Source organism: Physeter macrocephalus, chromosome 8, assembly GCF_002837175.3.
Source record: "Physeter macrocephalus isolate SW-GA chromosome 8, ASM283717v5, whole genome shotgun sequence".
In the NCBI taxonomy this organism is placed as follows: domain Eukaryota; kingdom Metazoa; phylum Chordata; class Mammalia; order Artiodactyla; family Physeteridae; genus Physeter; species Physeter macrocephalus.
In genome coordinates, this window is record NC_041221.1 from 102,462,972 (window position 1) to 102,474,345 (window position 11,374).

The following is an 11,374-nucleotide window of genomic DNA, read 5'->3' on the forward strand; positions in this document are numbered from 1 at the left end:
ATCTCTCAATTTTTTAAAAAAATGTTTTTTTTTCTATTTTTTCTCAGAATAAGTTTAATTTGACAAACATTTACTGAGTGCCAGGCATGGTAGTAGAAGATGAAGGTACAAAACAAAATAATTGCTGTATTATGCAACAGTAAGTTACAACAGTCTACTTACTGAATATACCTTTCCAACTTTCAATCCCTTTTCTTCACTATATCCATGCATTAAATTTAAGATAATTTTTAGTTCCTTGATTCTTCAGCTTTCTATTTCTCCATCCTGATTTCATTTTCCTCTGCATTTAATCTTGAAACTTTCTCTTAGTCCTTCTTCCTCCGATAACTTCAACAGCTTTGTCTCCACGTCTTTCTCTCTAGCTGCACTTCGAGGCACAGTTGTCAACCTGGATTAACCGTTTACTACGTCCAGGCAACTGAGCACTGGTAAAGGAAATCACATAACTATGGGGGTATTGGAGAAAGCAGATTTACAGCTTCTAGCTTCAATTGGGTACTTAAATCTTCCTGGAAATCTTTTAAGCTTTTCATCAGTCTCTCTTCCATGCATTATTATTCTAAGCTCCCACAACCCTTCTCAAATTCCCTAAGCTACTCCTATTCTTTGACTCCCAGAAGTAGACTGTGCCTTGGAATTAATGGTGAAAACAGAGTAGATTAGACTAGGAGGATTCTTCTAGTTTCTCAGCCTTTCACCTGCAAAATATCTGTATATACTCTAGCCTTTTTTCCTCTCTTCTCATAAGAAGCAGTCATTTTTTTCTTAAAAAATATCCTTCCTACTTTGCCATGGGTCCCACATCATCCCCATTTCCTCGGGCACTTCATCAAGTATCACGATTGAATCTCATAACTTGAATGTTTCTTACTATACTGACTCCTTTCAGCAAACTTTCATCTCTGCAGCCAAACACAATTAATAAATCCAGAACTCAGTCTCGTATATTATTGCAGGCATTACATCATATCGTTCTGTCCATTAACAACCAAAGAAGTGGAGAAAGAATATCTCTACTTCATATGCATGCCTCTTATATGTAGCTTACTGTAATTAGAATATCACTCCTGGAAATCAACAAAACTACTTTTGCCAAAGTTGCCCAAAACTTCTAATTGCAAAATTGAATGAGTTATTTATGGTTCTCATATAATTAATTTCTGAATGGTATTAGATAGTAGGATTAACTATTTAATTTTTCTTCTCATTGAAATACTTTCCTTTCTTGGCTTCTTTGTTTTCCTTCTATTTTTCTGAGCTTTCTTAGCCTCCTTTTTGTACCTATATCCTCCACCATACTCCATGTTTCAGTGTTTTTCATGGTTTTATCCAAAGCTCTACTATCTTAAAAACATATTGGGTGGGCTTCCCTGGTGGCATAGTGGTTGAGAGTCCACCTGCTGATGCAGGGAACACGGGTTCGTGCCCCGGTCCGGGAAAATCCCACATGCCGCGGAGCGGCTGGGCCCGTGAGCCGTGGCCGCTGAGCCTGCGCGTCCGGAACCTGTGCTCTGCAGCGGGGGAGGCCACAGCAGTGAGAGGCCCGCGTACCGCAGAAAAAACCCCAAAACATATTGGGTAACAAATGTGTGAATTCTGCCAGATTTTCTGTCACCTCAATATTGACATCAGCTGCTTCTATGGTCTCCCCTGTATCAGAAAGGAGAAACTGGGAACTGTGTTTCTCAGAAGACCCATGGCTATAACAAAGAAATAGTTTAAATTGATAACTCCACAATCCTGATTTGAAGCACAACCCACTTGCAGGCATCATGGGATATCTCCAACAGTTCTAAGCTCCTGTTGGCTGCCCAGTGGCACCTCAGCTTTCTGTGTCCTAAATCAGTTGTTTCATTTTATCCCATTAGTAAATGGCACTTCAGTTTGACTTGGTTTCATAAGCTAAAAATTGGGAGTCATTCTGTATTGTTCCAGCCCTCCTCTTTCCTACTGTTCACTAAATCCTGTCAATTCCTAAATACCTCTTCAATGAATTCTGTTCTTTCTGCACTTACAGACTCTATCTTAGCTATCTTAGCTCTGTCCAGCATAATTTTCAGCTGTTATTATTTTAATAGTTTTATAGCTAATGTTTCTGCCTCTCATTTAGCTTCTTTTAATTCTTAAATATCTGATTGTTCACACTCTTGTGTGATATCTTCAAATTGTTTTCAGTTACCTTCCAGATAGAATTCAAACTATTTTGGGTATAAAAGAAAAGACCATCTTTTAGTCTTGTCCTATTTTCCCCACGTTATTCCCTACATGCAGCTCCATAATGATGTTCTTTGAGTTTTCTGTGGCTTTGCATTATAGGGACTTAACCCTCTTCTTCTTTGCTTCAAGAATTACTGTAAATATAATCTCCTTTCAAAAGCATTTTGATGGTCTTCAGCAATCCACTCTCAACCACAGTTGTTAATTTCTTTTGTGTCTGCCCTCCGCACACCTTGGTCTTATCTTCCAACATATCGCTAATTATGCAGTATTGTAAATATATTTTAATAGCTGCAGAACTTTTATCTAGTTTATGAGAATGTCAGATCTCTGAGGACAAGGATTATATCTTTTTCTGAGTGTCGAGTGCCTTGCGTAGTACCTACCAAATATAGCTAATACAGAATAAAAGACTGATAAATGAATGAATTCTAGTGGCTTCCAAAATCCATCAAGAGTACAGATCTATAAAAATACTTTACATATTTGTAAGGTGAGTGGGATTTTTAAAGGTGAGTAGAATTGGTCAGTCATGGACATGGAGCTCTGATTAACTTCTCTTTACCATAAACTTATGAATGACACAGACCTTCTCTAATCTCACATTAGAGAGTTATTTACCTATCTCAGAATGATGTGAACAAGTTGGTCGATGATTAGTGACTTCAATGGAAAAAATGTAACTTGCACTGTTAGGATAGTATAATTTCTTTGCCTAAACAGGTAGTCAAGTTTCACACAGAAGGAGCTAGGAAGATATTTAGTCTTAGTTTTTTCAGCTTGGAATGGGTTATTCAAGTTATCTCCTGAACCTACTTTCTGCTAATGATCACAAGTCATAAAAACTGTTCCACAAAACTCCTCCAGTCTGCAATATTGACTTTCCTGTCCACTAACTTTATTCTGTCTCTTGATTGATCTTATTCGCCCTTTGGATTCAGTACAATTTTCTTGCTACAAACTTGGACAATAAATATTGTGGGTCTAATTCCCAGTTACAAAGCCTCACGCTTCCTTTTGGAGTAACCCTTCCTTGGTTAATCCAGGCTAGTGTTTCCCGCTATAGCTGTATAATATGTAAATATCTGGAGAGCTTAAAAAACACAGATTAGCAGTTTCAAACCAATTAGAGAAATCCCTGAGTATAGGGTTCAAGCATGAACATTTTTTAAAAGCCAGGCATGAGTGTTATTGACAGAGACCCTATGGCCTTACACAGTGACACTTTTGTATTCTAAAAGCAGAATAAAGCCACCATCCTCTATTCTTTGGAATAGGGAGTTGAGAAGAGTCTGTAACTCAGTGTAGAGGTATAGATTTCAATTGAGGCAATATTCTACTAAAGGAATTCACAGATAAGGTAGAGGAAAATAGGTTTTAGAATTGTATAATAAACAAGTCACAAAAATTACAAGATTATTGATTCCATTTAACTGTGTTCTAAGGCACACCGGATTCCTAAAATTTCACCTAAAACTTTCGTTTTGGAAACAAAGCTTTCTAATATTAAGTAAGCTTTTTATCTTTCTCCTGATTACATTGAGTAGTAGATACTTACAAGATTTTTAGTTTTCAGAGATTCAATTAAATTTTTTTCAATTCAAATTTTAAGTTTCATCTGATTGAACTTCAATTTATTTTTATTACTATTACTATCATCATCGTCGTCGTCATTGTCATCATCATTATTTTGGTACCAAACTGTTAAAAAGCTATTAAGAACATATACTCAATGGTTTCCAATAATGGCATCGGTACAAAAAAAAATTTGTTTCCAACATTTTTGTTTCTGGGAAGCTCTGAAATCTGAAAAGCTAAATCTCTGAACGCATTGTTTTTATTTGCAGGACAAAAATGAAATAGGTTTACTTTGAAATTAGAAATTGTTAATCCTATTTCCCAGAGTTGTTAACAATGAGTCACTGTTTACAGTTGGATTATCCACTGAACCAAGGGCTGTATACCATGTACGATGGATATTGAAAACACCTGTATGACTAGCTGCCATTGCTTTTATATTACTGCACAATGGTAAATGGGCCATCTCTTCAGGGCTACACTCTATAGCTATATTAAAGTGTGCTCCCATGATTAGAAGCACATGAAAATAAATCATTTGGTGAGGAGAAAATTAAAAATACAATTATTAATAAGACTCACTTAACTTTTGGCTAACCTTAATAATAATTTTTTTTTTCAGGTAAGCATTTTATAAAAATGTGCAGGTGTTATCAAATGCATTGTTATGCTGGGAGATAACTATTCTTTTTATGTTGTTTCCATCACCGGATAACATATGAAGCATGAACTGATCTCTTGGTCCTCGTGTTAGAATGGAGATATTGTCCTCAGTCCTCTTATATAACAGTGTCTCAGTTGGGGTACTGTAGAGAAAAAGAATGTGTGTGTGTGTGTGTGTGTGTGTGTGTGTGCGCGTGCGCCTGCGAGCGTGCGCATTCATGCATAATGGCACAATACAACATCTGTTTCCGACATTTTTGTTTATCTATCTTTCTAGAAAGATGTTTATTATAACGAATTGAGGAACGGGCTCATGATTATGGAGGCTAGCAAGTTCCAAGACCTGCAGAGTGATTTGGCAAGCTGGAGACCCAGGAGAGCTGAGAATATATAGTTCCAGTCCAAAGGCCAGCAGGCTCAAGACTTAGGACGAGTTGATGTTTCAGTTAAAGTCTGAAGGCGGGAAAAAAGCTACCTTCATATTTTTGCCTTTTCTGCGTATCACTTATACTTGGATTCCCTATCTCTGTCTCTGTCTCTCTTTACACACACACACAGACACACACACACACACACACACACACACAGACACACACACACATTTCACATCCACCCTTTCTCAATGGGTCTTATTTTACTTTCACTTAAATATTGGCAATAATAGAATGTTCACGTAATGATATTTATATACATGTATCTTTCTTTGGGGGGGACCCAATGGAACCTTTAATTCCAAGCAGAGTCCCCCCTCCCCAGCATTATCACATGCATCGTGCCCAGGCTCTGGGCAATACAACCCAGACCCAGAGATAGATATATCTATACCTATTTACATCTGTATATAAAAATTATATACAAATATGTATTTGTAAAGAGGAAAAGCTGCGAGTATGATTAAGGTAGGGCAGAGAGTTAGGTGAGAAATGCAGTGTGAGGGGGTGGTGCTCCAATAAATTACCTTCTTTAGGTATGAGTAGGAGCAGGACCTGGTAGCCAGGACATTCAGAAATGCTCCTGTAGCCTGGCCTCTTGATCCCATCCAAGGGAGTTTGAAGGCCTGGGTTCTGCCCAGGATTTGGGCTGGTACTAGAAGGTAGAGTTCTAGCTGACTCTGCCTGGAGGCTGATGGTGGGCAAGGATTTTGTTTTGGTGACATCTCCACTCTTAGCCAAGGTTTTAGGGGAAGCCACAGGTTTGGAGCAAGAGTCTTTGAAGCTTGGGGGTCGCAAGTAGAGGACAAGGTGAACTAGATAGAGGGCAGGGCGGCCTCCCTGTTTGAGATTTCCCTGAGCTGGAGCCTGCTTTTACTAGAGTCAAAGAGTCTGGAGGTCATGGTGATGGGGGAGCTGTAAAAGGTGAAGTGAGGAGGAGTGCTTGGGTACACACGGGATCCCAGAGCTTTCCCTGCCTGCCTGGCTGCTTCCCACTCTCACCCTCCTCCTTCCAGGGCTGGGGGTTCTACCCACCCATTGGTCAAGACAGCTGACAGGTCTGACCTCTTAAGTGCCATATTTATTTTTCCTTAATTTCCTCTGGGAACCTTCATGTGGGGATGGAGGCAGGGAAAGGTCACAAACATCTACTCTGTGTGTGCTTGAGTCCAGGCTGGGTTTGCCCCATCCAGTGAGGACCAGGGATGAGAGAAAGAGGACTGCTCCCTCATTGTGGGGAAGGAAGTCCATGTCCCACAACCCCAGGGCTGCAGAAGACATGGAAAATACCCTTGAGAAGTCCTTGGCTGACAAATGCCTGTCAAGCCTGGAGGCAACTTCGTTTGCCTCTTACTGGTCACCACCAGCATTTCATAGGGACAGATCAGCAAGATGTCAGCTTCCATTCTCACTCCCCATGGGCTGAAGTCTGAGAAGTATAGTAAACTCAGGGTGGTCCTGCCATAGGCAGAGAGAGAACAATTAGACTTTCCATGGTGTAAGGAAGTATGAAAGGGTGTCCAGTCCAGTAGGGACTGGTTCTCTCTGGATAGGCAATGACTTTTCCATCTCGTCTTTCAAGGCCATCTTTCCCAAGTTGGACATCACCTTACTGAGTTTCTCTCTGTGACGCTTCCTTGAGTGCCATTTCTTCTCTGGAGTCACCATCGCCCTCCTCTTCCTTCTCTTCGTCTGCCTCCCTGTGAGATGCCTTTTTAAAAAAAAAAAAAAACACTTTTTATTTATTTATTAATTTTTAAAATTTTTATTTATTTATTTTTGGCTGCATTGGGTTTTTGTTGCTGCACGGGCTTTCTCCAGTTGGGGTGAGCAGACGCTACTCTTCGTTGGGGTGTGTGTGCTTCTCTTTGCGGTGGCTTCTCTTGTGGAGCACAGGCTCTAGGCGTGTGGGCTTCAGTAGTTGTGGCGTGTTCAGTAGTTGTGGCTTGCAGGCTCTAGAGTGCAGTCTCAGTAGTTGTGGTGCACAGGCTTAGTTGCTCCACAGCATGTGGGATCTTCCCGGACCAGGGATCGAACCTGTGTCCCCTGCATTGGCAGGCGGATTCTTAACCACTGCACCACTAGGGAAGTCCCTGAGATGGCTTCTGCATCCTCCATTCTGTCTCCACAATGAAGAGTCATGGGAGGCAGACCAGTAGTCAGTTTGGATCTTGGCCATCTGGTTGGAGTCAGGAGGCTGGGATACAGGGAACTTGGGTGACTCAGTGATGAGTTCCTCAATGAAAGCCTTACTCTGAGGGCTGCCTACCATGAACTCTCTCTGTTTGTAGATGAGTAACTTCTTGTAGATGTTGGAATCTGGGCAGGTGGTCTTGGGATGATGGAAATGGTAGAGGCTGGTTCTTGGGGCTAAAATCTGAGAGATGGTTCCAGGAGACCAGCTCTCTGCCCACACCTCCAGGGTGATGGAGATGGTAGGGGGGTGTAGATTTGGGTGACAGTGAGCTCCTGGCTTCTGGGCAGCTCCACGTGTTCCATGAGGGAAGGTAAAGTGGGGCTTGTAGATTGTGAGGTTAGGCCGCCCCATGTCCAAGATGGCCTTGTCCTGGGGGATGGCAGCCAAGTCATTGTGCCCAGCATGTGACTGTCCATTGATTTGTGTGCTAGTTTGTGTGCTAGCTCTATATTTCCAGCTGCCATTAAAATAAATCACAAAATGTTTATTTGTGTACCATATAAAATAAGCCAGGTTATCATCAGCAGTTTGAGAGAGATTAAAGTTTCTGGAAATTACTTTTAAAGGATCATAATACCAGCCATGACTAGATAAGTTTAAAGCAACTGTTTTTGAATTGAATGTAAATTCCCATAAAATAGGCTGTCTGTGGGGTTTTGTAAACTAGATGCCACATAGTAAGAACAATGAATGGTAAATTTGATTATATAACATTAACAGTATTATATCGGCAGTTTAGTCCCAAATAGATGAACACTTATGTACTTATAAATAAATTTAACATAATATGATATTAATGTAATTTTCTGAGTTAGCAAACATACACTAAAATTAAAATTTTTAAAGGACGGTTATATAAACTTGAATAGAAATAGATTTATAAGCTGTTTTCCCCACAATTCAGTTGCTAGTCTTGAGCAATCCTTAGTGCTTATACTCCATTGGGTCAAGTCTGTGACTCAGCATCAGAATTTGACTGCTTAGATGAATCAATGATTTTATATTTTTTAAAGACTCCATCTTTTACCTTGATCTCTGAGATAACATTGTTTATTTTATTACCTCCCCTCCACAATTTCCAATTATTTGGATACTTTTATTTTAGTTGTGTCATAGTGGCAGCAGAGCAAAACAGTGGATCATGAAATCAAGAGAACAGCTGAAAGACCAGTACAAGCAGATTTAGGTCAAATTAGTGGTATTCAATAAGGTTAAACATAGATGTACTTTCTAGGAAAGCTATAGTTAAAAACAAAAGCAAAACATGGATAGATGAATTGGCAAAGAGGTACTTTGCAGACCACCGACTCAGTATTACATTACCTTCCAGTTGTTTACTTAAGGATAAACAGGGCTCCTTCAGTTTTTGCTTATGAAGACAAAGGGGAAACCTTCTGTTTTAAGTAGGGTGTGGCTTATAGAAGCATCTTATTAAAATGACTTTCTCCCTGTGGGCATATATATTAAGAAACAGTTCACCCAGCCTAAAATCAATTACTCCTATGGCAAAGAAATTCTGAGTTAAGCATAATTCTCAGAGGTAGTTAGCATTCCACTGAAGGTTACTGCTACCATCCAAGAGAGGAGTTACCCAATTTAATCAACTCTGAGTGTTAAACCTCAGATAGTAAACAACTTAGATTATAAACAGTGCAATTATTAAGTATAATCGTTAAGACACTGTGTTTTAACTAGATAATTCACAGAATAATCAGTGGTTATCCAGAGAGTTCTGATTGTTTAATACTTAGTTGAACTTTTATTCAGAAGTAAACACAAAACAAGTTTGAGTATTAACCTATTTCCATGATTCTAGACCCTCCCCACCTCATATGTTCTGCACATTGCAATCAGTTTTCTTTCTCAAGGAAAAACTTAGGTCTCTCTCCTGTTTAAAATATTCATCTGTTCTTCTGTGTTCTCTTGGTAGAATTCAAACATGTTTACATGGCTTAATGCACCCTTGATCTGACCCCTCTTTACTTCTCTAGCCTCATCTTTTATCTCTGTACTGCTCAATCTCCTTTCCCTTTCTTCTACTTTAATTCTATACTGTGGTCATTCTGGATTTCTTTAGTTCTTGAAACATTATATAATTTCCCCACCACTGGGCGTTAATATAGACTGTTGCCTCTGTTGGGGACTTTATTCTCTTCCTTTTTGCCTAAGTCGTTTCATCATTTATGTTTCAATACAGATTCCAATTCCACTGGACATTTTCTGTTGACTCACTAAGACTGGGTTAGTGTTTTTTCTGCATAGTCCCATAATGCTCTGTTTTATACCTATCATAGTTCTCTCCATGCTGAACTTGCTGGCTTATTTAATACTGTGTCTATTTTCCACACTGTTGTATTCCTAGAGGCTAGGTGCTGGGCAGGTAGTAGTTGCTCAAAAAATGTTTATTGAATTACTGCATAATTAAACTCTTAGTTGATACAAAGGTGTTTCTCAATCTCTTAGTTAATACATAAATAATACACCCTAGAAATTTGATCCACTACCATCAGAAGCCATGGCTTACTTTGTAGTGGTTTTAATGGCAAATGGCAGATATAGGAAGATTTCCATTGCATGAGGTATGTGTTGGGGACTGTATTTAGTTTAAAAAGTTCCCAGGTAACTGTGTTATGTTCCCCTGCTGCAATATGACTTATGGGTTAGAATCAGTAATTTAAGCATAGAAATTCTAGCTCTTCCTAAATCAGCTACGAGTTTTAATACAATTTGAAAGTCCTTAACACCAAGACATTGGGGAGGAAAAAAGAAGACCTTATAATTACAAAAAAAAAAAGGAAAAAAAAAAAGGAGAAGAAGGAAATGGCTAACCAATTACTTGTGCCTCAATTTTTCCCTACTTAGTTTTAATAGCATCATTTCTCACCTGGGAATTATTTTACTTACCATTAATGTGAGACCTGAGGGTACTACTGTTAATGCCTCCTTCAAGAACCTGTACTAGACCCCTTCTAAAATTTCTGTTTAATGGGTATATGGAGGTGTTTATTAGGTCCCAGTGTTCACCCAGATAGCATGAATTTTAAACTATAGGTGTAAATCTTACCAGTAAACAGCTACGGTCTCTTTTTCTAGCTACAGTCCATTAAAAGATTTGGCCAATGTATTTATATTAAAAAAGAAATAAGTTATGGATATTATTAAGTTGTTTAGAAATAAAAGAAACCAAATTGTGGTTTTTGGACTCATCAGCTTTTAGGGATAATATAGAAGAGAGCTTCAGATTTCTCTTACATCTGTCTTAATTCTGGACAGGATTTCCTAAAGTATTCAGGGAAACACATGGGGAAAATGTTATTTTTGTTTTTGTTTTTTTTTGCATTGGAATTTGAATCCTTTTATTTTTATTTTTTTATTGAAGTATAGTTTATTTACAATATTGTGTTAATTTCTTCTGTACAGCAGAGTGACTGAGTTATACATATATGTGTGTGTGTGTGTATATATATATATGCACACACACACATTCTTGTTTATTCTTTTCCATTATGGTTTAGCCCAGGACATTGAATATAGTTCCCTGTGCTATAAAGTAGCACCTGTTGTCCATCCATTCTATATGTAATAGTTTGCATCTACTAACCACAAACTCCCAATCCTTCCCTCCCTCACCACCCCTCCCCCTTGGCAACTGCAAATCTGTTCTCAATGTCTGTGAGTCTGTTTCTACTTCATAGATAGGTTAATTTTTGTCATATTTTAGATTCCACATATAAGTGATATCATATGGTATTTGTCTTTCTCTTTCTGACTTGCTTCACTTAGTATGATAATCTCTAGTTGCTTCCATGTTGCTGCAAATGGCATTATTTTGTTCTTTTTTATGGCTGAGTAGTATTGCATTGTATATATGTACACATCTTCTTTATCTATTCATTTGTCAATGAACATTTAGGTTGTTTCCATGTCTTGGCCAGTGTGAATAGTGCTGCTATAAACATAGGGGTGCATGTATATTTTTGAATTACAGAGTTGCCCAGATAATTGCTGGATCACATGGTAATTCTATTTTTAGTTTTCTGAGGAATCTCCATACTGTTTTCCATAATGGCTGCACCAACTTACATTCCCACCAGTAGCATAAGAGGGTTCCCTTTTCTCCACACCCTCTCCAGCATTTGTTATTTGTAGACTTTTAAATGATGGCCATTCTGACTTGTGTAAGGTGGTACCTCACTGTAGTTTTGATTTGCATTTCTCTAATAATTAGTGATGTTGAGCACCTTTTCCTGTACCTATTGGTCATCCATATGTCTTCTTTGGAGAA

The 11,374-nt window shown here is 38.7% G+C and overlaps 1 pseudogene; it reads right to left on the reverse strand.

Moving 5' to 3' along the window:
- Positions 1-3,820: 3,820 nt before the first annotated feature.
- LOC102989203 (dematin-like) lies at positions 3,821-8,136 on the reverse strand (annotated as a pseudogene).
- Between the last annotated feature and the right edge of the window lie 3,238 nt (positions 8,137-11,374).